The 27,190-nt window shown below is 46.1% G+C and overlaps 1 pseudogene across 1 annotated transcript; it reads left to right on the top strand.

Annotated features, from left to right (window-relative positions):
- The first annotated feature begins 583 nt into the window (after positions 1-583).
- LOC309564356 lies at positions 584-27,190 on the top strand (annotated as a pseudogene). Its single transcript has 5 exons — positions 584-671; positions 4,045-5,109; positions 26,076-26,495; positions 26,577-26,888; positions 27,165-27,190. The product of its transcript is annotated as an uncharacterized misc_RNA (transcript).

The following is a 27,190-nucleotide window of genomic DNA, read 5'->3' as shown; positions in this document are numbered from 1 at the left end:
TCCTCACCCCCCCAATCTAACACCGATGTCCCCTGTTCCTCACCTCCCATCTAACACCACTGTCCCCAATTCTCACCCCCAATATAACACCACCTTCCCCCACTCCTCACCCCCCATCTAACACCGCTGTCCACCATTCTTTACCCCCCATCTATCACCCCTGTTCCCTACTTCTCTTCCAACACTGTTGTTCCCCTCTCCTAACCCCCCTACTCACACTTCTCACCTATATTCCACAACCCCCACTGACACTGTTGTCCCCCACTCCTCATTCCCTTATTCAACATTGCAGATGTCCACTCCTGACACCCCATATTTGACACTTCTGTCCCCCACTCTTCACCCAGACCCAATGCTGCTGCCTTGCTTTCTCTCGCTTCTCTCATGATATCGCTCTTCTCTCTATTAATAATACACAGACCTGATCAGAGAGGTGAGGGGGATTCTGGGAGGTCACATGACATCACTTCTTATCTCTATTAATAAAGCACAGACCTGACCAGAGAGGTGAGGAGGATTCTGGGAGGTCACATGACATCACTCTCATCTCTATTAAAAAAACTCTGACCTGACCAGAGAGGTGATGAGGAGTCTAAGAAGTTTCTTAGAAGGACACAAGGATCTCTACAAGGACGTCATGATGAAGAATCAGTCGCCCCTCACATCACTGGGTAAGAGGAGACTTTATTGTAAAGGAGAGAGCAGTACAGAGGCTCCACTTAGATCCCCCATCATCTGATAAACACATAGAAACAATATATTCAGTCAGTGTGTGTGTTTCCTACAGATGGATCCAGTAATGGGAACCTACCAGAGAGATGTCCCCGTCCTCTGTATTCCTGGGATTCCACACAGGAAGGTCACACCATCCCTCACCATCATCAGGTAGGTGAAGATGGATGTCGAGATCGTAAAAGTGACCTGACTGTATGAAAATATATTCCACTTTTAGATATAAGGTTATTTGTGCTCACATTTTAAAGAAACCATTCCCTGCTATTTCTTTATTTAGAATGAAAATCCGATAGATATAAAAGATGAGGTTAAAGAGGAAGAAGAGACGTATGTGATGGCTGATCAGCAGTTCAGGGAAGAGGTTGGGATGATGGACAAAGTTAAAGAGGATGAATCTTCTCCAGACATCAGCACAGGTGAGTGATGACCACTAAATACAAAAACTGTTTGGGTATATGGATTGATGTTTGAGGATCAGTAGATCCACTTCAACAAAGACGTCATGATGGAGAATCAGCCGCCCGTCACATCACCGGGTAAGAGGAGACTTTATTGTAAAGGAGAGAGCAGTACGGAGGCTCCACCTAGATCCCCCCATCATCTGATAAACACATAGGAACAATGTATTCAGTCAGTGTGTGTGTTTCCTACAGATGGCTCCAGTAATGGGAACCCACCAGAGAGATGTCCCCGTCTTCTGTATTCCCGGGATTCCACACAAGTTAACATTAAAGAAGAGATAAAAGAGGAGGATGATGAGGATTTTGTAATGAAAGGGTCAGAGTTTCCAAAAGGTCACAAAAAACAGTACCAGGACACCATGGAGGAGTCATCCAGTTACAAAAATCCACCAGAGAGATGTCCCCGTCCTCTGTATTCACGGGATTCCACACAGGAAGATCACACCATCCCTCACCATCATCAGGTAGATGAGAATGAAAATGTAGGAAAATGATCCAAAGCCCTAAGAGATATCATTCTTCTATTATTATTATTTTTTTGGATTTAATATTATTTCTGCCATTTTGTTGGTTTAGGGTGAAGATCTGATGAATGTACAAATTGAGGTTATAAAGGAAAAGACGTATGTGAGGGGTGATCAGCATTTTACAGAGGAGGTTGGGATGATGGACGCAGTTAAAGAGGAAGAAACTCCTCCAGATATCAGCTCAGGTAATTATGCAAGAATGGTTTAAAGCTTACTTAGTGATGTTTGGTTGGATGGTATCATTGATCTGGTTAGTTGTCATAGTTTGGTGTTGTGATTGCACCCAGTTCCACCACAGATCTCTTTTAAACTTTGAAATGCTCGTCCAACATACACTGCTCCAAAGAATGAAAGGAACACTTTTAAAACACATCAGATCAGGGGAAAAATGTCATGCTGGATATTTATACTGGTATGGACTGGGTAATGTGTTAGGATCTATACTGGTATGGACTGGGTAATGTGTTAGGATCTATACTGGTATGGACTGGGTAATGTGTTAGCATCTAAACTGGTATGGACTGGGTAATGTGTTAGCTTCTATACTGGTATGGACTGGGTAATGACTTAGGATTTATACTGGTATGGACTGAGTAATGTGTTAGGAAGGAAAGGATGCCACATAGTTTGATGGAAATGAAAATGATCACCCTACAGAGGGCTAAAATCAAAGTGAAAAAATGATGCAGCAGGCGAGTCTATTTTGGTGAAATGTCATTGCAGCAACTCAGAATGGTCCTCAGTAGTGTGTATGGCCCCCACGTGCTTGTATGCATGCCTGACAACGTCGGGTCATGCTCATAATAAGACCATGGATGGTGTCTTGGGGTATTTCCTCCCAGATCTGGATCAGGGCATCACTGAGCTCCTGAACAGACTGAGGTGCAACCTGGCGGCATCAGATGGACTGAAACAGAATGTCCCAGAGGTGTTTTATTGGATTCAGGTCAGGCAAGCGTGGGGGCCATTCAGTGGTATCAATTCCTCCATCCTCCAGGAACTGGCTGCATACTCTCAACACATAAGACTGGGCATTGTTTTGCATCAGAAGGAACCCAGGACTCAATGCAGCAGTGTAGGGTCTGATAATGGTTTCAAGGATTTCATCCCAATACCTAATGGCAGTCAGGGTGCCATTGTCTAGCCTGTAGAGGTCTGTGCGTCCCTCCATGGATACGCCTCCCCAGACCATCACTGACCTACCACTCAACCGGTCATGCTGAACAATGTTACAGGCAGCACAATGTTCTCCATGGCTTCTCCAGACCCTTTCACGTCTGTCACATGTACTCAGGGTGAACCTGCTCTCCTCTGTGAAAAGCACAGGGTGCCAGTGGTGGACCTGCTAATTCTGGTGTTCAATGACAAATGCCAATCGAGCTCCACGGTGCTGGTGGGCAGTGAGCACAGGGCCCACTAGAGGACGTCGGGCCCTCAGGCCACCCTCATGAAGTCTGCTTCTGATTGTTTGGCCAGAGACATTCACACCAGTGTCCTGCTTGAGGTCATTTTGTAGGGCTCTGGCAGTGCTCATCCTGTCCGTCCTTGCACAAAGGAGCAGATACCGGTCCTGCTGATGGGTTAAGGACCTTCTACCCTTCTACGGCCCTGTCCATCTCTCCTAGAGTAACTGCCTGTCTCTTGGAATCTCCTCCATGCTCCTGAGACTGTGCTGGGAGACACAGCAAACCTTCTGGCAATGGGATGTATTGATGTGCCATCCTGGAGGAGTTGGACTGCCTGTGCAACCTCTATAGGGTCCAGGTATGGCCTCATGCTACCAGTAGTGACACTGACCCCAGCCAAATGCAAAACTAGTGACAAACACTCAGAAAAGATGAGTAGGGAAAATGTCAGTGGCCTCCGCCTGTAAAACCATTCCTGTTTTGGAGGTTGTCTCATTGTTGCCCATCGAGTGCACCTGTTGGTAACAACACCCTCTGCTACTTCACTGACCAGATGAATATCCCAGGAGTTTCCCTGACTTGATGCTATACTCTGATTATAAAGTGTTGAGCAGTGTATATGAGTGTAGAAAACTCTTGGTAATTTTTCTTGTCTTCTGACAGACGGACTCTGTGGGGGGAATAGAAGGAAATCGGAGGAAGATGTGACTGCAGAAGATAATGACATGGCATTTTCTCCAGAAGTAAATCCCGTTCCTCATAATATACATGACAGATCTCACCATTGGAGGAGATCATTGGATATGTCTAATTCTGAGGAATCTCCTGATACTTCACATAGTCCTCTAATATCTGACAGTGTCGACGGGTGCGGGAAACCATTTAATCTCAGGGAATCTTCTTTATACCATAAAGGGGTTCGTACAGGGGAGAATTCATTGTCATGTTCAGAGTGCGGGAAATGTTTCAAAAAGAAAAAAAACCTTCTTCAGCACCAGAGAATTCACACAGATGACCTTCCCTATTCATGTTCAGAGTGCGGTAAATGTTTTAAACAGAAAAAAAACCTTCTTAGCCATCAGAGAATACACACAGGTGACCTTCCCTATTCATGCTTAGAGTGCGGGAAATGTTTTAGTCACAAAACATACCTTCTTAGGCACCAGAGAATACACACAGGGGAGCGACCTTTTTCATGTTCAGAGTGCGGGAAATGTTTCAATCAAAAAGCACACCTTCTTAGCCATCAGAGAATACACACGGGTGAGCTTCCTTATTCATGTTCAGAGTGCGGGAAATGTTTTTATGATAAAGGAGTCCTTATTAGGCATCAGAGAATACACACAGCTGAGCTTCCCTATTCATGTTTAGAGTGTGGGAAATGTTTTAGCCAAAAAGGACACCTTCTTCAGCACCAGAGAATTCACACAGGTGAGCGTCCCTATTCATGTTCAGAGTGCGGGAAATGTTTTATTCATAAAGGAAGTCTTCTTATTCATCAGAGAATACACACAGGTGAGTGTCCCTATTCATGTTCAGAGTGCGGGAAATGTTTTAATTGTAAAGCACACCTTCTTAGCCATCAGAGAATACACACAGGTGAGCGTCGCTATTCATGTTCAGAGTGCGGGAAATGTTTTAATGAAAAAGGAAGCCTTCGTAGGCATGAGAAAATACACACAGGTGAGCGTCCCTATTCATGTTCAGAATGCGGGAAAAGTTTTAATCATAAAGTAAGCCTAAATAGCCATCAGAGAATACATACAGGTGAGCGTCCCTATTCATGTTCAGAGTGCGGGAAATGTTTTAATCAGAAAGTAACCCTTCTTAGACATCAGAGAATACACACAGGTGAGCGTCCCTATTCATGTTCAGAGTGCGGGAAATGTTTTAATCTGAAAGTAAGCCTTCTTCACCATCAGAGAATACACACAGGGGAGCGTCCCTATTCATGTTCAGAGTGCGGGAAATGTTTTAATCGTAAAGGACACCTTCTTCGCCATCAGAGAATACACACAGGTGAGCTTCCCTGTTAATGTTCAGAGTGCGGGAAATGTTTTAACCCCTTTAAGAACCGAGCCCATTTGTAACACATGTGGTTTACAAGTTAAAATCAATATTTTAGCTAGAAAATGACTTGGAACCCCCAAACATTATATATAGTTTGTAGCAAAGACTCTGGAGAATTAAATTGCGGTCGTTGCAATATTTTTTTGTCACGCTGTATTTGCACAGCGGTCTTTCCAACTCCATTTTTTTAAGAAATACATTTACCCGCATTTAAAAATAACTAAATAGTAAAGTCAGCCCAATTTTTTTGTATAAGGTGAAAGATGATGTCACGCCGAGTAAAAAAAAGAGAAAAGGCCAATGCGCTAGCACTGAAGTCATTGTAATGAGGATGTGTAGATAAATAGGTATAGAATAGATGGATAGAAGAATAGAAAATAGGAGAATCCTATCCCTTGAGAAAGTCACGTGGTGTGACGCAACGCGTCGGGAGGAGCCGGGTGACGTCACATTTTTTTTTCCTATTTATTTTATTTATTATTTTTTATTTTTACAGTTTAAAAAAAAAAGACATTTTTGATCATTTTTATTCCTATTACAAGGAATGTAAACATCCCTTGTGAAAGAAATAGGCATGACAGGACCTCTTTGTTGTGAGATCTGGGGTCAAAAAGACCTCACAACTACACTGAAAAATAAAAATAAATTGTTGAAAAAATATCGGCCCTCTTCACATTACAGGAGGCAACAAGTGGACAATCATCACATTACATGGGGCAACAAGTGAGAAATCATGACAATACATGGAGTAACAGATGAACAATCATGACAATACCTGGGATAATAAATGGGCAATCCTGACAATACATGGGGCAGCAAGTGGGCAATCATGACAATACATGGGCCAATAGTTGGGCATTCATGACATTACATGGATCAGCAATTGGGCAATTATCACAATACATGGGGCAAGAGATGGACAATTATGACAATACATGAGGTAACAGGTGGGTATTGATGATATTACATACGGTAACGAGTGGGCAATCCTCACAATACATGAGGCAACAGTGATAATGATAATACATAGGGAAAAAGTGGGCAATCACCACAATACATGGGGCAACAGATGGACATTCCTAAAAATACATAGCGTAACAAGTGGGCAATCATCAGAGAACATGGGGCAACAGATGGACGATCATGACAATAAATGAGGCAATAGACAGACAATACACAAGCCAACAAGTGGGCAATCATTACAATACATAGGGACACAAGAGAGCAATCGTGACAATGCATGGTCCATCGTGCAACTACATGGGGCAACAAATGGGCAATCATGACAATACATGAGGCAACAGGTGGGCAATCATCATAATACATGGAGCAACAGACAAATAATTATGACAATACATGGGGCAACAAGTGGGCAATCATGACAATACATGGCCTATCATGCAACTGCATGAGGACCTAACGGGAAATGCTTTATTTTTTTGTGTTCTACTTATAAATATGTATATAGATTGAACCTACTGGATGGAAAAAGATCACTGTAACATGCATTAACCCACAGCAGTCAATCAGGATTTATCTTTCACTGGTGAACCTTTTTTATTGGTTGCTTCATGTTGTTACTCCTTTCTGATTTATTGAAGTAGCTGGCTTTTTATTGGTCCAACCAATGTATGATTATTAATCCATTTGACACATTTTTTAATTCTATTATTATAAAAGATTTAATCTTCATTTTATTCATATCATTTACTGTGTGGTAATCGCTTATTCTGATCTTGTACAATAAAAACGCTTCGTACAATATTCTATTTTACCAATGATTAGGTGATCGGTGATTGGAATGTGATCAGTTCATAGAGAGTCATCCATTGGGGTTTTATTAGTGAGATGGAGAATGGAGAAGGCACCACATTGATAAGCCATTGGAGGCCCTTTCTAAAGCCCTAAACTTTTTGGCAACCTGTCTATGACATTAGTCTTCCAAACTCTATCTCACTGAGCTAAGGCCAGAAGAGTTGCAGGAGTTCTTCTCTGTCCACAGATCCCAAACCAAAAGGAGACATCCACCACATCTTCAATCTTAAGGTCCTAAATGTCCCCAGCTGGGCCCAGGAGTTCTGCATGCAATCCACCAGATCATAGCCTCTTTATCAGGGAGACTTTTTGTTTTGACCACCACACGTACATGTACTGCGGCAGGGCGGCTGTTCTGCGCAGAATCACGTAACTGTACGTCATCTGCATTTCCAGGTCTGGGGCCAGAAGAGTTCCAAGAGATCTACTCTGTCCACAGTTCCCAAACCAAAAGGGGACATCTACCACATCTTCAACCTTAAGGCCCTAAATGTCCTCAGCTGGGCTCAGGAGTTCTGCATACAATCCACCAGGTCATAACCTCTTTCTTTATCAGAGAAACTTTTTTTTGGGCCACCCACATACATGTACTGCGGCAAGGTGACCATTCGGCGCAGAATCACGTACCTCTACACAGAGGCGTAACTAGAACCTTCAGGGCCCCGATGCAAGAAACCATGAAGGGCCCCCCAGACCCCTGGCCGGGGCCCTTCCCTTCAAGCCCGGGGCTCTTCCCACTAATCCTGGGGCTCTTTAATCTCATTGCATGGCCTTTTATTATGGTCCCGCATCAGGATCCTTTCACAAGTTCTGCAGTGGGCCCCCTTCCTGCAATCTTGGGGCCTCCCCACAGTGGTGAAATGCCAGGGCCCGGTCGCTAATGTGACCTTTGAGATCCTAGAAGTTCACCCACTGGTTTGCTACCGGGCCCCCAGGAGCATGGGGCCCGGTAGCGATTGCAACCCCTGCAACCCCTGTAGTTACGCCCCTGCCTCTACATCATCTGCATTTCCGGGTCTGCGGTGTCAACACATGCTGCTAGCGCTCAGCTCCCACTGGACACAGCGAGAGCCAATCAGCGGGTCCAGCGGACATGATGTCCACCGGCACCCAGCAATCGTTCCCGAGAGAGGCAGAACAGTGGTTTGCTGATGTAGACAAAGCAGTTCTGTTAGTATGGAAGATGGAGAGCCTGTGTTTCTGCTAATGGAGGGAGGAGATATTGGTGCACAGAGATTATATAAAGTCCAGGCAGCAACAAATATCTTAAAATACCAATGATCAGGGTAGAGGGTATTCCATAAAATGTCACTGGTCTTTGGTTAGGGGGTACAATAAAGGAATGCATGGGACCACCTGCGGCTGCTATCCTCAGAGTTGTGACCGGTTCTGTATAGACTAAGAGGAAAGGCCTGTAGAAGGAGCAAAATACTATGACTGCGTAGCCTTGCTTCTCTTCTCATCTGGTACCTCCTATCCTTCTAGTGACGTCACATGCGCTGTGCCTTCCATGCTGGTTAGTGTGGCTTCTTGGGGCTCCTCCAGGCTACCGAGCCAGCCATCTCTCAGCCCAGCAGCCGGAACAGATGACAGCAATCCTGCAGGAAGGTTCTAGGAGAATTCACATCCACAGACTCTGCCACCAGATAAGCACTTGTATATCTTACCTCTTTGGAGTGTTTTTAATCCTTTGCTACTAAAACCCTTTAACCCAGAAACTACACTAGCTGGCACTTCCTGTAGGGTTGCCACCTGACTGGGATTCACCCGGACAGTTTGGGTTTTGCATCAAGTGTTTGGGTTTCAGGCCACCTGAATCCAGGACACAATATTCAAAATGGACTGTGGCTCCCCAAGTAACCAAGTACCACAACCCCTGAGTGCATAGATGTGCACACCGGCCCCAATCCCATACACAGACAGGAGAGGAGAAAGGGCTTGATCTAGTCCTCCTCCTACCCCTACCTCTGTATGCCCACCCACACTCCAATCCCTGACGTTCTGTGCCTCAGGAAAGGGATGTGTGGGCTGAACGTTTGAAGCTCAGCAACTGGCAGATACACAGTGGATGAAAGGCTTTGATGCCTGAGCCTCCATACTCGGGTGAGTGAGCTCACCATCCAATATCTGTGACTGAAGTCTCTGCCCGCTCTCCCTTCTTTCTCCTGCCTCCAAGTGACTGAGTACCCTAAGGTAAGATTTAAGGGGTGCCATGTAGACTCTGATGTAAGGGGGCTTTCGGAACCCTAATTAAAGAGGGAACGCTGGGAACTCTGATGTAAGTCTGAGGTTTGGTGAGCAGAAACCCCCTTACATAAGGGTTCCCCTTTACATCAGGATCACATAGGAATGTGACAGTACTAGGCAGTGACAGGTACTCTTTATGGAGGGATCGGGGGGGAGGGGGGAATGTGACAGTAATAGGGAGTGACAGGTACTCTTTTTGGAGGGATCGGGGGGGGGGGAATGTGACAGTAATAGGCAGTGACAGGTACTCTTTATGGAGGGATCAGGGGAGGGGGGAATGTGACAGTAATAGGCAGTGACAGGTACTCTTTATGGAGGGATCGGGGGGGAGGGGGGAATGTGACAGTAATAGGCGGTGACAGGTACTCTTTATGGAGGGATCGGGGGGAGGGAGAAATGTGACAGTAGTAGGCAGTGACAGGTACTCTTTATGGAGGGATCGGGGGGAGGGGGTAATGTGACAGTAATAGGCAGTGACAGGTACTCTTTATGAAGGGATTGGGGGGAGGGGGGGAATGTGACAGTAATAGGCATTGACAGGTACTCTTTATGGAGGGATCGGGGGTTTTGTTTTACCTTTTTATCTTAGTTTTACCAACCAGCGGTTTTTATATATTATTTTTTAATTTCAATTTTAAATGCTACATTTATATGTAATGTGGCCTCTTATTTTCAACTGGAACCACTCCATTCGTTTGCCTCCAGGGGTTTCCTCTGTGTCCTGGACACCTGCTGCGTTTCTTTACACTGTTTAATGCTGGGTATACAATATCATGGCCGCTGACTGCTTCCAATTGCAGCCCTTATGCAGTCTGTTGGTCTCCCACAAGATGGCGCTGACCGGCATAATGATATTTAAGCATGTCCCTTATAGCCTATCATTATCTCCTGAAGAAGTCACGTGACCGTGACGATACGCGTAGAGACGTCAGGCTGAATCAGGAAGTGCCGCATCGCGGCCCGCTCGGGACTCACAGCCCCACCACTTGTCATTGAAAACTTTACTGTAAGTTACTATATTTGTTTTCAAATAAAGCGTTAAAAATACTATGCCAGAAGGAGTTCTCTGTTTATCCACCCTTACTTACGAGTGTATAAGAACTGTGATGTCCCCCATTCCCCTGGAAGACTGAAAGAGTACACAGAATCCCGTTTGCCAGCTGACCTTTGGAAGCTACAAGGATACCACTGACACCTCCACCTCCCCTCCCCCTCCTGCCTGGGATGATTACAGGATCATAGTGGAATCCATCTGTAAATGCTTTAATCTTACAGCAGTAAGGTAAGGGTGTAGCACACCCAGAAGAATTATTTGCTGCCATTTTTCCCCATTCGCCACCCGGTGTTGTAATCACCCATCTGATCCCATCACTTGATTGCACGTCACCGCCACTTTATGAGGATTTATTGCTGTTATTTATAATCTACTTTGATATATGAACTTTTTATGGCTAGATTTCCTTCTAGTTCTAGCTATTGTTTATTTACTTGATTTGATCCAGCTGTCACGTGGCCACCTTGCACATTGTATCACCTTATTTTACACCTGAATATGCTTTAACATCTCTTATTTATTTATTAATAATTTTTTATCTCTGTCATCGCTGGCATCGTTCTAACTGAGACTGAAGCCTCACTTCATCTTCTTTGCACTCAAAGCACCTTATTGTTACTTTGTTCACAGCACAGAAGTGCCATTGATTGGATCTCTCTGTCTATGTGCAGTCCCATTACTGCACTGTGTTGCACTACCAGCACTTTAGACTGTCACCTTCTTTACAGTTTAGGAGTCACATATTTATTGATTGTTACATAGTTAGTGAGGTTAACAAAATACATCAGTCCATCCAGTTCAACCTATGATGTGTGTGTGTGTGTTTGCTGTTAACCGTACATTATATACCCCTGTATGTTGTGGTCTTTAAGGTGCCCATCTAATAGTTGTTTGAAACTATCGATGCTCCATGCTGATACGACTGTTTGCGGAAGAGAATTCCACATCCTTACTGCTCTTACAGTGAAGAACCCCCTACATATTTTAAGGTTAAACCGCCTTTCCTCTAGTTTTAGTGAGTGGCCACTTGTCTTAATGTATTCCCTTTCTCTGAATAGGTTTTTCCATATGCTAGGGTTGCCAGTACAGTATTTGTACATTGATATCATATCCCCCCTCAATCGTCTCTTCTCCAGAGAGAATAAGTTCAGTGCTTGTAGTCTTTCCTCATAGCTGAGATCCTCCATTCCCCTAATTATTTTTGTTGCCCCTCTCTGGACTCTCTTCAGTTCCAGCACATCCTTTCTGAGGACTGGTGCCCAGAACTGGACAGAATACTCCAGATGTGGCCGGACCAGAGTCTTGTAGAGTGGGAGAATAATCTCTTTATTTCTGGAGTGAATCCCCTTTTTTATACATCCCAGTATTCTGTTAGCTTTGCTAGCAGTGGCTTGGCATTGCATGCCACTGCAAAGCCTGTTGTCCACCAGTACCCTCAGGTCCTTTTCCATCCTAGACTCACACAGAGGTTTCCCCCCCAGTGAGTAGCTTGCTTTCTGGTTTCTGGCACCCAAGTGCATTACTTTACATTTTTCAACATTAAACCTCATCTGCCATGTAGTTGCCCACCCCGTTATTTTGTTCAGGTCCACTTGTAAGGTTTCCACATCCTGCATAGAAGATATTGGCATGCTTAGTTTAGTATCATCTGCAAATACTGAGATTGTACTCGATATCCCCTCCTCTAGATCATTTATGAGTAAATTAAACCGGATTGGCCCCAGGACAGAACCCTGGGGGAACCCACTTTCCACACCCGCCCTAAACACCCACAGAGCCCAGCAGGAAAATGTCATTGATCGGGACATTAAGTGAATTTGATGGAGAACAGACATGCTGGAGTTCCTGGGTTGAGAGACTGGAACAGTATTTTGGTGCAAATGCCATCCCAGGCGACAGGCAAGTAGCAGTATTTCTGACACTGGTTGGTGCTAGGACATATGACACTCTTAGGGATCTCCTTTTCCCTGAAAAACCAGCAACTAAGACTTTGGCAGAGCTCCTGACACTGTTAGGGAATCACTTCCAGCCTAAACCACTAGAGACTGCAGAAACATTCCAGTTCTATCAGCGGCAGCAACAGCTGGGTGAAGATATTAAGGCTTATGTGCTCGCCCCTTCGCAGACTAGCCTCAACCTGTTCTTTTGGGGAGTACTTACCGACTGCACTGAGGGATAAGTTTGTCATGGGACTAAATAGTGAGTCTAGCCAAAAGAGACTGTTAACAGAGAAAGACCTTACCCTTACAAAGGCAATTGAGATAGCTTCAGTGATGGAAATGGCTGTGAAAGATACAGAGGCTTTGAACCCCCAGAGCAGAAGGGAAGAGGTTAAAGAGTTCAGAACAGCAGTCAAGCCAACAGCAGCAAACTGGAAATATAGACCCTCATCAAGCCGGAAGTCAGCTTGCTACCGTTGTGGGAATACTGACCATGATCACAAAGTCTGCCGGTTTAAGGATCAGTTCTGTCATAATTGTGGTAAGGCAGGCCATCTGAAACAAATCTGCCGTAGTAAGAAGGTGCGAAATAAACAACCTCTGAACACCAGGACAAAGGCATATATGGTGGGAAGATGTACATCGTCATCGGAATCAGAGGATGAGGAAGTGCTCCACAGATTGGACATACATCATATGCATTCAGCACCCTCAGGTAACCGTGGAAGGAAAGAAACTCAAGATGGATGTAGACACAGGAGCAGCAGTTTCAGTTATCACCCAGAAACAATGGAGAAAACTGTCCGTCCAACACCAATCAAACTGCAGACATACTCAAAGCAGATACTCCACCCACTGGGGTACGTGAAAGTACAGGTATCCTACAAGGGTCAGACGAAGAGAATGCCATTGTATATCCTAGAACATGGGGGACCCCCTCTCTTTGGGAGAGACTGGATTGCTCACTTTGGCATGCCAGACATCGCCATAAACTCCTGCAACACCGTGACCATCCCATCAGGATATAAAGAGGGATGGGTGGAATCCCTGAAACAGCGATTCCCACAAGTCTTTGATAACCATTTGGGAAAAATAAAGCATGACTGTGTGAGACTCAGGCTGAAACCCAACGCCCAGCCTAGGTTCTTGAAAGCTCGGACGGTACCTTTTTCACTCCGAGCAGGTGTGGAAGCTGAACTAAGCCGGCTGGAGGAACAAGGTGTCATCTCAAAGGTAGAGCACAGCGAGTGGGCATCACCAGTTGTACCAGTAAACAAAGCGAATGGGGACTTACGCATTTGTGGCGATTTCCGCATGGCACTAAATTCTCAACTGGAGATAGACCAGTATCCCCTACCCAAAGTAGATGACATTTTTGCCTCTCTTGCAGGAGGTCAAAAGTTCATCAAGCTTGATCTAAGGCAAGCTTATTTACAGTTTGAGGTCCACCCTTCGTCCCGCAAGTTTCGAACCATCAACACTCACAAGGGACTGTATGAATACAATCGGATGGTGTTTGGGGTAGCCTCCGCCCCAGCCATTTGGCAACGCAAAATGGATGAGATTTTGGCGGACATTCCTTTAACACAGTGCCTGTTAGATGACAAGCTCATCACGGGCCTGACGGACCAGGAACACAAGCGTAACGTGGAGCTCGTGTTGGCGAGACTCCAAGAGCAGGGTCTAAAAGTGAACTTAGCGAAATGCCAATTCATGGTACCTAAATTGGAGTTTTGCGGCCACCTTGTGGATGCAGAGGGTATACACATCACAGAAGTCAAAGGTGATGCTTTAGTAAAAGCTCCAGCCCCAACCAACGTCCAACAGCTGCGATCATACCTGGGCTTGCTGAACTATTACCACAAATTCCTGACAGATCTAGCACACACTTTGTTTCCGTTGAACAAGTTTTTGGAGAAACACTCCAGATGGAACTGGTCGGCTGCATGCCAACATGCTTTTGAAGTTTCTAAGCGAAAGCTGTTGGCGTCACGAATGCTCGTGCACTATGACCTCCAAAGGCCTCTCACCTTGGCTTGTGATGCCTCACCCTATGGTCTAGGGGCTGTACTATCTCACGTTTTACCAGATGGGTCAGAGAAACCTGTGGCATTCGCCTCCCCAGGTCCTTGACAAAAGCAGAAAGCAATTACTCTCACATTGACAAAGAGGCTCTAGCACTCATCTGGGCAATTAAGAAGTTTCATCTTTACCTGTATGGTAGGGAATTCACCATACTGACAGATCATAAACCACTCCTTCAGATCTTTAGCCCTGACAAAGGCATCTCCCAGACGACTGCGGCCCGTCTTCAACGCTATGCCCTATTCTTGGGAGCATATAGCTACAAAATCCAGTATTGCATCCATGATGCCAATGCTAATGCGGACGCCATGTCCTGTCTGACAAGGACATTAACAGACTCTTCTCCACCAGTCAAGAGTTGTCGTTACACCAGCCTGTCCTTTCTGTCTTCTAGGGAGGTAGCAGCCCATACAGCCAAGGATACCTTCCTTAAGACAATACTCTCCTGTGTACGGTACGGTTGGCCTGCAACTGTCACACAGGATTATGAACCTTACTTCCGTAGGCGTCTGGAATTAACTGTTGCTGGCAATTGTGTTTTATAGGGAGACCGAGTGATTGTTCCACAGACCCTCCGGAGACACATTCTGGACTTGCTACATACTGGTCATCCCGGGGGCACACGTATGAAACAAAAGGCCCGAGGCTATGTGTGGTGGCCGAACCTAGACTCAGATATCACGACATATGTGAATGCGTGTGCTGGATGTGCACAAACTGCAAGAGACCCTCCTTGAGGGTGCGTCCAGCCCTGGACTTAGCCAGCGGTTCCCTGCTTTCGCCTACACTTGGACTTTGCAGGCCCGATCAGAGGACACACCTTTTTGATCATAATTGATGCCCATTCAAAGTGGCCTGAGGTCATTCCTGTTACCCAGCCGACGACTAAGGCGACGATTTTCATACTGTTACATCTCGCTGCTACGTTTGGATACCCCAGAGAAATTGTCACAGACAACGGTACACAATTCACAAGCCAGGAGTTTTAGAGTTTCCTGACTGCCCACAACATCAAACACAAGTTAACCTCACCTTACCACCCGGGTATGCGAGTGCCCAGGTATTTTAGCGCTGAGTTCGTCCATTTTAGCTTAAAGTTCAATCGCAGTTGGGGGAGGAGGGGGTTTGATATTCCTACTCCCATAGCTTCAGATTTAGTATAAAAGTTGATTTTTAGATTGGACAGAGTACCATATGCCTCAAACTCATGAAGAAGATTCGGTAGAGAAATTATGGGATTTATGAGGGAAAATAACATGTCGTCTGGATACGCTGATATTTTCTGCTGGGTCACCCCAACAGTCATGCCTGAGATATCCGGGTGGAGGTGTATTCTACATAAAAAGGATTCTAGGAGCAGAATAGATCTGTGACATCCAATTTAGCATGGTGTTGCCGATGCCCACATGTCGAAGTACTGCAAACATAAAATGCCGATTTACTCAATCAAAGGCCTTCTCTGTGTCTGTGCTTAGGAGGACACAGGGTGTGCGGGTCTTGGTGGCTACATGTAGGAGGTTGAGGACCTTGGTTGTGTTATCCCGTGCCCCACATGTAGGCACAAATCCAACTTGATCCAAATGGATCAGTTGCGTCAGATGTTGTTGGATCATAGTTTCTAGGATTTTGGTGAACAGTTTAATATCGACCTTTAGCAAGGAAATCGGTCGGTAGCTACCACAGGAGGTGAGATCTTTTCCCTCTTTAGGGATGACTGAAATGTGAGCTTGTAAAGTCTCCTTGGGGATATATGTCCCAGAGTCCCATGTATTAAACATGTCAACCATAAACTGTCCAAGTGACGGCAAGAGTGTTTTATAATATTGGATGGTAAACCCATCCGGTCTCGGGGCCTTCCCCACTTTTTAACCACCTATGGCCAGTTTTAGTTCAGCCAAGGTGATGGGATCCTCTAGGGATTTCCTGTCAGTGTTGGACAACCAGGGCATCCGGGAAGAGAGCAGGTATTCCTCTATTTGAGTCTGTTGGGGGTTGGGGTTTGTAAGTTATAGAGCGAGGCATAGAAGAATTTAAATTCTTGTGTGATATGTCTAGGTAATGTGGCTTTTTGACCCGTGCGGGAGATAATAGGTTTCTTCTCGGAGGGATCTAGCCAATAGTCTGCCACACTTATTTCCCGACTCATATGACATTTTACGACAAATGTGCATGGCTGCCTTAGCTTTGTAAAGCAAAAGGTCATTAATTTGCCTACGTAGAGTCATAAGTTATACCTCTGAGGAGAGTGACAGAGCGTGTTTGTGAATGGTGTTAGTCTGAAAGAAATGGTCTAACTCTTTAGTAACATCTGTCAAAACAGTCTCATCTTGGAGTAGGCTTTCATTTAGTCTCCACATCTGGGTTCTGGACCATCGAAAGTAATAGAACCATGTAATAAAACCTATTAAAGAGTCACGGATCGTGTGTAATTGACAATGCGGCATCAAGAAATAGTCTATATGAGAGTATAGTTGGTGAGGTGAGGAATAGAAAGAATAGTCTCATTCTCCGGGAGCATTAGGCGCCAAACATCTATCAAGTGTGCACTATGGAGGGACTTTGCAATACGTTTGCGGACGCCAGGGGGGACAGAGGAGGATCCCAGAGATGTATCCTCTGAAGGAATCAGAGGGATATTAAAATCTCCCCAATAGTTAGTTGACCCTCAGAGAACTCCAGGAGCTTCTCCATACCTCTAGTAATGAACGCATCCTGCTGGCTATTTATTGGGAGCATAATAGGTGGTCAAAGTCCCTCTGACGTCACCAACATCGTCCTTCAGAAACAGAAATCGGCCATTGGGGTCTTTTAGAATATGCACGCAGGTCCATGGTACCTATCACGTACCTGGTGGAGACCAAGCTGTAGAGGGGGCTTCTCTTGCACCTCCTGTCCAACACCCCTGATAGAGATGACAGGCGGTGTAGGACAGAATGGCACGAGGGCCGGTATAGCAGGTGATGTCTTGGCAGAAGACTGATGGCTGTGGATCACCGGATGAACACCTGGAACTGGAACTCGGTGATGCTGGATGAGAAGGCAGGAGCGAAGTCGGAACACAAGCCAAGAAGTTGTCAACAGCCGGACAGCACGGGTACAGGAACGTGAGGCAAAAGCGGAGTCAGGATACAGGCCGAAGTCGGTACACAGTCTGGCAGCAAGGTACAAAGGCATAAGGCAAGGCAGGGTCAAACACAGGCTGAGGTCACAGGTAGGCAGGCAGGAATCCAAGGAGAGTCAAAGGCAAGCCGGGTCAGTATAACGGGAAATCCACAAGCAGGTCAGGGCACAGGTAGACAGGAACACAAGCTGAAAGACCACTCAGCAATGTGCTCCTGTCACCGCTTGGTATAAATAGGCCGTTTGGCGCCAATTGCGTGCGCACGTTGCGTACGCACGTTTGCGCCTTCGCGCATTGGCGCATGCGCATTCGCACATTCCTTCCCGTGTGCCTGGGCATGCGCACTGAGCGTCTCTTACATTGCCCCCCCCCCAATGGGCGGCCTCTGGATGCCCATCTGCAACATCTTCTCAGGATGAAACTGAAAAAAGGTTTGTATTAGATCCGTAGCATGGAGGTTGGCTTCTGGTTCCCATGAATTTTCTTCCGGGCCATAGCCCTTCCATTTAATCAGGTACTGGACAGTACCTCCTCTTTTCCTACAGTCCAGTATTGCTTCAACCTCATATTCTTCGTTGCCATCAATAATTTCAGGCGGGGGTGGATCCGACTCACGGTCAGGAAATGGATTGGGTCTGGTAGGCTTCAGTAAGGACACATGGAAGACAGGGTGAATTTTGTATGTTTCCGGGAGTGAAAGTTCGTAGGCAGCAGGATTGATCTGTCTCTTAATAGAGAATGGACCGATATATCTAGGTCCCAATTTTTTAGATGGACATGACAGTTTCAAATTAATGGTGGATAACCAAACCTTGTCTCCCGGTCTGAGGTTCAGATCTCCCCTTCTTTTCCTATCAAAAATTCTTTTGTTGTCTTGCTGTGCTTTGACAATGGCGTCTTGCAATAGCTTGTTGTTGGTTTGCAAAAATGTGGCTCTTTCCTGGACTGCAGGAACCGAGGAATCAGGCATCACATCAGGTATAAAAGCTGGGAAGTACCCATAGTTTGCAAAAAACGGGGCTTGACCCGTGGCCGAATGCACTGCGTCATTATATGCAAACTCTGCCAGGGGTAAAAGTGATGCCCAGTGATCCTGTGAGAATGAAGAAAAACACCGGAGATACTGCTCCAGGGTCTGGTTTGTACGCTCCGTTTGCCCGTTCGTTTGTGGATGATAGGCAGAGGAAAAGTACGTGTCGATTTTCAAAGTTCTGCAGAGGTCTCTCCAGAATCTGGAAGTAAATTGCACCCCCCGGTCTGAGGTGATGTTGCTAGGTACCCCGTGGAGCCGAACCACTTCCTTGATAAAAGTTTGGGCGGTTTCCATTGCTGAGGGAGTTCCTGACATAGGGATAAAGTGGGCCATCTTTGTTAATCTGTCGACCACCACAAAGATGGTCGTGAATCCTTCAGAAGGAGGAAGCTCAACTATAAAATCCATATTTATCATCTCCCAAGGCCTCTTGGGAATGGGCAAGGGCCTTAGTAGACCCCAGGCTTTGGCCTTGTCATTCTTGTTCCGAATGCAGATTCCACAAGTGCTAACATAATTATGGCAGTCAGACCTCAGACCAGGCCACCAAAAGGACCGTTGTACCAGGTCAACCGTCTTAGATATTCCAAAGTGCCCTGCCAAGGGGTGATCATGGCACAGGCCGAGGACCTTGGCACGTAGACTTGGGGGTACGAACACTTTTTGGTTGTAAAAAAAAAGTCCCTCTTGTTCCTGAAGGCACATACCTGATGGTAAAACATCCCTTGTGGACGCCTGCTTCAGCTGTGTTAACAGATCTGTTTGCAACAGTAGAAAACTTTGGGCCGGCAGGATTGTGTCTACTTGACTACACTCTTCGTCCTCTGGGTACATGCGGGATAGCGCATCAGGTTTGCCATTCTTGGAGCCCGGCCTGTAGGTGATATGGAAGATAAAACGAGAAAAGAACAGTGCCCACCTGGCTTGACGTGGTTTCAGTCTTTTAGCTGTTCGGAGGTACTCCAGATTTTTGTGATCGGTAAAGATCAGGATAGGGTGGGATGCTCCTTCTAACAGGTAGCGCCATTCTTCCAAGGCTACCTTGATGGCCAGTAGTTCCCGGTCTCCAACATCGTAGTTCCTTTCTGCTGGGCTGAGCTTCCTGGAAAAGAAGGCAACAGGGTGAAGAAGAGATTTTGTACCTGAACGCTGTGACAGGATCGCACCAACGGCATTTTCTGAAGCATCCACCTCAAGAACATAGGGTAATGCAGGATTTGGGTGTTGTAAGATAGGTGCAGTAGTAAATAGGACCTTTAACTGGTCAAACGCAGCTTGTGCTGCCGGTGTCCATTGGAAACGGGTACCTTGCCTTGTTAGCTGGGTGACCGGAAGGATAATAGCGGAGAAGTTCTTGATAAACTTGCGGTAGAAATTAGCGAATCCAATGAACCTCTGTGTGCTCTTCCTGTCTGTGGGAGTGGGCCATTCGAGGATCGATTTGACCTTTTGGGGGTCCATGGAGATCCCAGAAGTGGAAATGACGAGTCCCAAGAATTGGATTGATTCCTTTTCGAACTCGCATTTCTCGGCCTTCGCGTACAATCCATGGTCTTTTAGGCGGCCGAGAACCTTCTTGACATGTTCACGGTGTACTTGAATGGAATCTGAAAAGATAAGAATGTCATCAAGGTAGACAATCATAAATAGATCAAGAAAGTCTCTGAAAATGTTGTTTACAAAATGCTGAAAAGTGGCTGGAGCATTGCACAATCCAAAGGGCATGACAAGATACTCGAAGTGTCCGAATCTTGTGCGAAAGGCGGTCTTCCACTCGTCGCCCTCGCGGATCCGTACTAGATTGTATGCTCCTCGTAGGTCAAGTTTTGTGAATACCGTGGCTGCCCTGAAACGTTGGAATAGTTCAGGAACCAAGGGCAGAGGATATCTGTTTTTGACAGTAACCTTGTTCAACTCCCGATAATCAACACAGGGGCGTAGAGAATGATCCTTCTTTTCAACAAAGAAAATACCAGCCCCCGCGGGGGACGTAGAGGGCCGGATGAAGCCTTTTTTCAGGTTTTCATCAATGTAAAGGCGTAATGCCTCGAGCTCCAGTTCAGAGAGGGGGAAGATACGCCCAAACGGTATCTCAGCACCTGGTAAAAGTTCAATTGGGCAGTCATACGGCCGGTGAGGTGGTAGGATGTCTGCTTTCTGTTTATCAAAGACTTCCAAGAACTCATGGTAAGCTGCGGGCACAAGTTGGGATGCAGAGGGATCAGGTTGCAGGCCCAAAAGTGATGCAGGTTTCCCAGGACTGGGCTGGAAGCAGTTTTGTTGACAGTAGGTGGATGGAAATGCCACTTCTCCTGACTTCCAGTTTATCTGAGGATTGTGTGCTTGTAGCCATGGAATACCGAGAATGATAGGGAACAGAGGAGATGGGATAATGTCCAAACATAAGTATTCTCGGTGGCCTTTATTAGAGATAGCCAGTAATGGGCAGGTTTCTTGGGTTATAGGCCCAGACTTGAGATGGGATCCGTCAGCTAGATGGATAGATAGCTGGCGGGTCTTTGCTTGCAGAGGGATTTGATGACGCTGAGCAAAGTCACTGTCCATGAAGCAGCTGCAAGCGCCGGAGTCAATAATGACTGGGACTTGGATGGTCTTTCCGAGAATCTGTAGCGAGAGAGGTAGGGTAATGTGAGTGGACAGATCCCTCCTATAAGTGTTTGCAAGGTAAGAAGGGAAAGCAAACTGAGACTTACTAGGCCGCACCGGGCAGGTCTGAAGGTAATGTCCGGCCTCCCCACAATAGAGGCATAAGTTGTTCCGACGTCTTCGCAATCTCTCCTCAGTGGTTAGTGGAGAGCGTAAAAGTCCGAGTTGCATGGGCTCCACATTGGAGGTTGTGGGGAAAGAGACAGGTGGACGAAAAGCCGGAGGTGACGGCACTTGAGGCAACATCCAGGTAGGTCTGGAACTTCCAGCTCTTTCCACTCTCCGTTCCCTGAGCCTGCGGTCAAGCTGGATAGTAAGACTAATAAGGTCATCAAGAGAATCAGGCGTACCCACTCTGGCAAGTTCATCCTTAAGGCCCTCTGATAGGCCGAGACGGAATTGATGCCGTAAGGCTGCATCATTCCAGCCTGTATCGGAAGCCCATCTGCGGAATTCGGCGACATAGTCCTCAGCAGGGCGGCGGCCTTGTTGTAACGTATGTAGGGTTGCTTCGGCTGTAACAGATCGCTGGGGGTCGTCATAAAGCTGCGCCATTGCTTCGAAGAATGATGAGATGGTGTTCAGGGCTATACTATTTTGTTCCAGCAGACGGTGGGCCCAGGATTGCGGCTCTCCGAGAAGTAGAGAGATCACGAACCCCACCTTGGTGGATTCAAGTGAGAAAGTACGTGGCTGCAGGGCAAAGTATAGCTCACAAGAATTCCTGAAAGCCCGGAATTTGTGTCGGTCACCCGAAAATCGTTCTGGAGCAGGTACCCGAGGTTCTGGTGGTGGCAAAACCACTGCAGGTGTAGATAGAGCCCGTTCGGGCACGGAGGACCCAGGTGCCGGGGTTGCCGGGATAGAAGCCATGGATTGGATGCGACCCTCTAATTGGAAGTAGCCCTCTTGCAAGGATTTGACTGCTTGGGTAAGCGAAGCAAGTTGCTGGCATAATGTCTCTAGAGGTGAAGCCCCTCTCTCGGTCTCCGACATCTGGCTGAGTGGTACTATCACGTACCTGGTGGAGACCAAGCTGTAGAGGGGGCTTCTCTTGCACCTCCTGTCCAACACCCCTGATAGAGATGACAGGCGGTGTAGGACACAGAGTGGCACGAGGGCCGGTATAGCAGGTGATGTCTTGGCAGAAGACTGATGGCTGTGGATCACCGGATGAACACCTGGAACTGGAACTCGGTGATGCTGGATGAGAAGGCAGGAGCGAAGTCGGAACACAAGCCAAGAAGTTGTCAACAGCCGGACAGCACGGGTACAGGAACGTGAGGCAAAAGCGGAGTCAGGATACAGGCCGAAGTCGGTACACAGTCTGGCAGCAAGGTACAAAGGCATAAGGCAAGGCAGGGTCAAACACAGGCTGAGGTCACAGGTAGGCAGGCAGGAATCCAAGGAGAGTCAAAGGCAAGCCGGGTCAGTATAACGGGAAATCCACAAGCAGGTCAGGGCACAGGTAGACAGGAACACAAGCTGAAAGACCACTCAGCAATGTGCTCCTGTCACCGCTTGGTATAAATAGGCCGTTTGGCGCCAATTGCGTGCGCACGTTGCGTACGCACGTTCGCGCCTTCGCGCATTCACGCGTTCGCGCATTGGCGCATGCGCATTCGCACATTCCTTCCCGTGTGCCTGGGCATGCGCACTGAGCGTCTCTTACAGTACCGTACTGGAAAAAATGATAGAGGCTCCTTTTGATTTAGCCTCCGGGTTAGTAGAGTGGTAGGCCAAGGGGAAAAACCAATTCTTAAATAGTGGAAGCTTGTCATCCCTGAAATGGGTCTCCTGTACAAAGGTGATATCAATTTTAGATTGTTTAAATCGTTCAACAAAATTTTCCTCTTGTCTGGGACGTTAAGTCCCTTAGCATTATCAAGAGGATCCTGATGTTATCCATGTGTTAAGAAGGGCGAGGGGAAGGTTGGAAAGTGAGGTTAGGAAGAAGTAGGGGAGGTTAAGTAATAGGGGGCAAAGGGGGCAGGGGTATGAAGAGAATGGAGATTAAAAAAAGAGGAGGCAAAGATGGTATGAGAGAGGAAGAAAGGAAAGTCAGGCCAGCAAAGAATATGAGAGAGTGAAAGAGAAGGGGGCAATCCCACAGAGAGAGGCCTCAATTTTCTAAGAGATAGCAAAACAAATGCTAAGACGCTCACCAGCAAGGATCCGGATGAATGAGCGCTTGCCTATGTGGGGCTGTGGTTGGAAAGAGCCAAGGGATGGGCCCTCGACCCAACCCCCCCCCCCCCCAGACCTGCAGCCTTCTTGAATAAATGAAAGGTATATAAGGTGTAGCAGTGCCCCCTAGAGGACTGCTGAATTTTCACACTTTAAGGATTCCCTTGGGTTACCTGTAGCAACTGCTTTCAGAACTTGCAGAAATCTTAACACTTTATGTTCTTGGCTCAGTCAATGATCAGTCTAGGGGTAGTTGTTTTTGTGGTTTTATTTCATATTAGGATAGGAGAAGGGATGAGTGGGATACTCCAACTCTTGAACTATTCACAATTTAGAGGACTTCTAGCTTGAGAATGCGGCAAGGCCGCTACTTCATCCTGCCACTTGAATGAAGCTGAAGTAAGTGTTCCTATTTGTGTTTCTCCTCAGGGTACTCCCCTAGTACCCCCTTTCTATGCACTTGCTGACACTCGTCCACTGACTACACACTATGGAGTGGTCCCCTTCCTGGGCAGAACCCTGGGCAAGATCCTCTGTACTCATGATACAGTTTTTCCAGATTTCTCACAGTGCCCCAACTCCTCCAGTCAGCTCTCCTGGACCTCTGGGTTCAGCTCCTCTCTGCTGGTTCACCAAGCCGACTGCCTATGACCATGCAGAAGAGGAGGCAGCCGCCACCCTCCTTCTTGGACTTTGCTTCCTGCAAAAGACCTCTACCTCATGTGCCCCTGGCTTTTTATACCCTGCCGAACAATTCACAGAGACAACCCCTCTGTGCCAATCCCTGGGGCTGTATCAAAAGCCTGTGTGTCATTGGCCAGGTTTCCTTCAGCATCCAATGTGCCTCCCCATTGGCTCAGCTGGGGACACTCCCTTAGGCCAGATGAATAACACACTGGGCACACTGAGCAGACCTAACTCCCAGATCCTGCTCCCTGATAAGCAGAGTGCAATATAGAATTTACCTGCTGCTCCTCTGATAGGCAGACAGAGCCAAAACTATACTCACTCTCTAGCACCTGACTAGGAGGGTGCTACATCTTTAAAAGACGTGGATGTCCAGGTAAATTTGAAAAGTTGTGAGGCATGTGGTTGGATACCCCTGGCCTTGGTCCACAAGAATTAACACTTCAAAGATTAGTCCTAGGACCACATTGAGGGTACCTTTGAAGCTGACAGTGTGTTTGCTGGGTTTGGTGGAGGAAATGGCACCTCTTGGAGCACAAAGAATTTTATTGTTGGTTACTCTGTTCTATGCGTGCAAGGTTATTCTTCTGCATTGGAGGAAGACCGAAGCACCATCGGTGGAGTATTGGAAGTCACCAGTGAACAAGATGCTGCCGTTTTAGAAAGCCACATACCTGAATAGAGGATGCGTTAAAAAGTTTCAAAAGATATGGCAGGATTGGACTGAGAGGCCATCTACTCTTCCCGGAGGTGATAGAGGTCCGCCACCGGTGAAGGTGATGGTCACCTTAGAGGGGTGAGTTGAGGTCCCCTGATACTTAGGGAGGTAACAAACGAAGTCTATGCCTAGCAGACAACAAGCAGTGGTGAGAGGGTGGGGGAGGTTGGCGTATGGACCTGGGTGAGAGTCTGTGTGGGGGAGACACTGCCGCGTTGAGGTTCTCCTGGGACTTTCTCCTTTTGCATTTTCCTATAAGTATTGTAGTATATGAGCATTGCACTGAGGTTGGGGGGATGGGGAGTTGTTTTGGTTGCCTTGTTTGTTTTTTTGTGATTAAAAATCAATAAAAATTTATTTTCAAAAATAAAAAGATGAGTCCTAGGAATGAATAAACAGTAGGGAATGGGATAAGGCGCAGGCCAAGGAGATAAACTTAATGAGATGTTGGGGGAGTGGGTGGAGTCAGTGGAGGTGGCAAATGGAAACATGCAGGATTGACTATATATGAAGGTTACGATCGCTGTGTCTATGACTGTACAAAGCGGAAATATTGTGTACAGAATGGAATGGACTTTTCTTTCTTTATAATAAAACCTTTTTCTGATTCAAAAGAAAAAAACACTCAGAAAAGATGAGTAGGGAAAATGTCAGTGGCCTCCACCTGTAAAACCATTCCTGTTTTGGAGGTCGTCTCATTGTTGCCCATCTAGTGCACCTGTTGGTAACAACCCCCTCTGCTACTTCACTGAGCAGATGAATATCCCAGGAGTTTCCCTGACTTGATGCTATACTCTGATTATAAAGTGTTGAGCAGTGTATATGAGTGTGGAAAACTCTTGGTAATTTTTCTTGTCTTCTGACAGACGGACTCTGTGGTGGGAATAGAAGGACATCGGAGGAAGATGTGACTACAGAAGATAATGACATGGCATCTTCTCCAGAAGTAAATCCCGTTCCTTATAATATACATGACAGACCTCACCATTGGAGGAGATCATTGGATACGTCTAATTCTGAGGAATCTCCTGATACTTCACATAGTCCTCTAATATCTGACAGTGCCGACGGGTGCGGGAAACCATCTCATCTCAGGGAATCTTCTTTATACCATAAAGGGGTTTATACAGGAGAGAATTCACTGTCATGTTCAGAGTGTGGGAAATGTTTTAAACAGAAAAGAAGCCTTTTTAGCCATCAGAGAATACACACAGGGGAGCAAACTTTTTCATGTTCAGAGTGCGGGAAATGTTAAAAATAAAAAAAAAGCCTTCTTCAGCACCAGAGAATACACACTGCTGACCTTCCCTATTCATGTTTAGAGTGCGGGAAATGTTTTAGTCGAAAAAGATGCCTTCTTAGGCACCAGAGAATTCATACAGGGGAGCCTCCCTATTCATGTTCAGAGTGCGGGAAATGTTTTAAACACAAAAAAGCCTTCTTAGCCATCACAGAATACACACAGGTGACCTTCCCTATTCATGTTCAGAGTGTGGGAAATGTTTTAATCAGAAAGGACACCTTCTTACCCATCAGAGAATACACACAGGTGAGCGTCCCTATTCATGTTCAGAGTGCAGGAAATGTTTTAATGATAAAGGACACCTTCTTACCCATCAGAGAATACACACAGGTAAGCGTCTCTATTCATGTTCAGAGTGCGGGAAATGTTTTAAGGATAAAGAAAGCCTTCTTAGCCATCAGAGAATACACACAGATGAGCGTCCCTATTCATGTTCAGAGTGGGAAATGTTTTAATGAAAAAATAAACTTTTTTAGACATAAGAAAATACACACAGGTGAGCTTCCCTATTCATTTTCAGAGTGTGGGAAATGTTTTAGTGAAAAAGAAACCCTTCTTAGCCATCAGAGAATACACATAGGTGAGCATCCCTATTCATGTTCAGAGTGCGGGAAATGTTTTAATGAAAAAATAAACTTTTTTAGACATCAGAGAATACACACAGGTGAGCGTCCCTATTCATGTTCAAAGTGCGGGAAATGTTTGAATTCTAAAGCAAACCTTCTTAGCCATCAGAGAATACACACAGGTGAGCTTCTCTATTCATGTTCAGAGTGCGGGAAAAGTTTTAATATTAAAGGAAACCTTCTTAGACATAAGAGAATGCACATGGGTGAGCGTCCCTATTCATGTTCAGAGTGCGGGAAATTTTTTAATTAAAAAATAAACTTTTTTAGCCATCAGAGAATACACACAGGTGAGCGTCCCTATTCATGTTCAGAGTGCGGGAAATGTTTTAATCATAAAGGAAGCCTTCTTAGCCATCAGAGAATACACACAGATGAGTGGCACTATTCAAGTTCTGAGTGCGGGAAATGTTTTGCACTCAAATGTTTACTTGTTAGGCACCAGAAACTCCATACATACAAGCCTCTCTAATCTTGTGCAGAGTGCGGGAAACGTTTAACTAAGTAA

The sequence above is a fragment of the Pelophylax lessonae genome (genome assembly GCF_965119305.1).
Source record: "Pelophylax lessonae genome assembly, chromosome: 9".
Lineage (NCBI taxonomy): Eukaryota > Metazoa > Chordata > Amphibia > Anura > Ranidae > Pelophylax > Pelophylax lessonae.
Note: the sequence above shows the minus strand (reverse complement) of the source record. Positions and strands in the feature narration are given on the sequence as shown.